Source organism: Pecten maximus, chromosome 5, assembly GCF_902652985.1.
Source record: "Pecten maximus chromosome 5, xPecMax1.1, whole genome shotgun sequence".
NCBI lineage: Eukaryota > Metazoa > Mollusca > Bivalvia > Pectinida > Pectinidae > Pecten > Pecten maximus.
The window spans coordinates 35508273-35509266 of NC_047019.1; positions in this window are offsets into that span (position 1 = coordinate 35508273).

Sequence of the window (994 nt, forward strand, 5' to 3'; positions counted from 1 at the left end):
GATTTGTGTCAAAAGTTATACTTGTAGTTCTAGCATTCCTATCCCTTCCCTGTATTGATTTAAACGAGCTAAATGCTGAATGTTGAAATTTTACGTTCATGCATTGATGCAGGAAGAGGATGATGATTATACAAGTAGTAAAAAAATAGAATTGAGTAGATGCAAGTCATACTTGTTAGAATGGCAGTGTTGATGGCAACAGCTTATTCATTTAAGATCAGTATTTGATGGCAGTTAAACTGCCTGTTTAGATAACTACTCTAGTGTTGTAATTTCAAAGCAACGGAAAAAATTTAATTGCTTGTCAATTCCAGGTAGTATTAAAATACAATGCTTTGCTGACAATATTACCTCAGAATATGCATTTTTAGCCCACCATCATCAGATGGTGGGCTATTCAAATCGCCCTGCGTCCGTGGTCCGTCGTCCGTCCGTCCGTCCGTCCCTCCCTCCGTCCGTCCGTCCGTCCGTCCGTCCGTAAACAATTCTTGTTATCGCTAATCCTCAGAAAGTACTGAAGGGATCTTTCTCAAATTTCATATGTAGGTTCACCATGGTGCCTAGTTATGCATATTGCATTTTGGGACCGATCGGAAAACAACATGGCCGACAGGCAGCCATCTTGGATTTTGACCATTGAAGTTTGTTATCGCTATTTCTGAGAAAGAGCTGAAGGGATCTTTCTCAAATTTCATATGTTGGTTTCCCTTGGTGCCTAGTTATGCATATTGCATTTTGGGACCGATCGGAAAACAACATGGCCGACAGGCAGCCATCTTGGATTTTGACAATTGAAGTTTGTTATCGCTATTTCTAAGAAAGTACTGAAGGGATCTTTCTCAAATTTGATATGTGGGTTTCCCTTGGTGCCTAGTTATGCATATTGCATTTTGGGACCGATCGGAAAACAACATGGCCGACGGGCAGCCATCTTGGATTTTGACCATTGAAGTTTGTTATCGCTATTTCTGAGAAAGTACTGAAGGGATCTTTC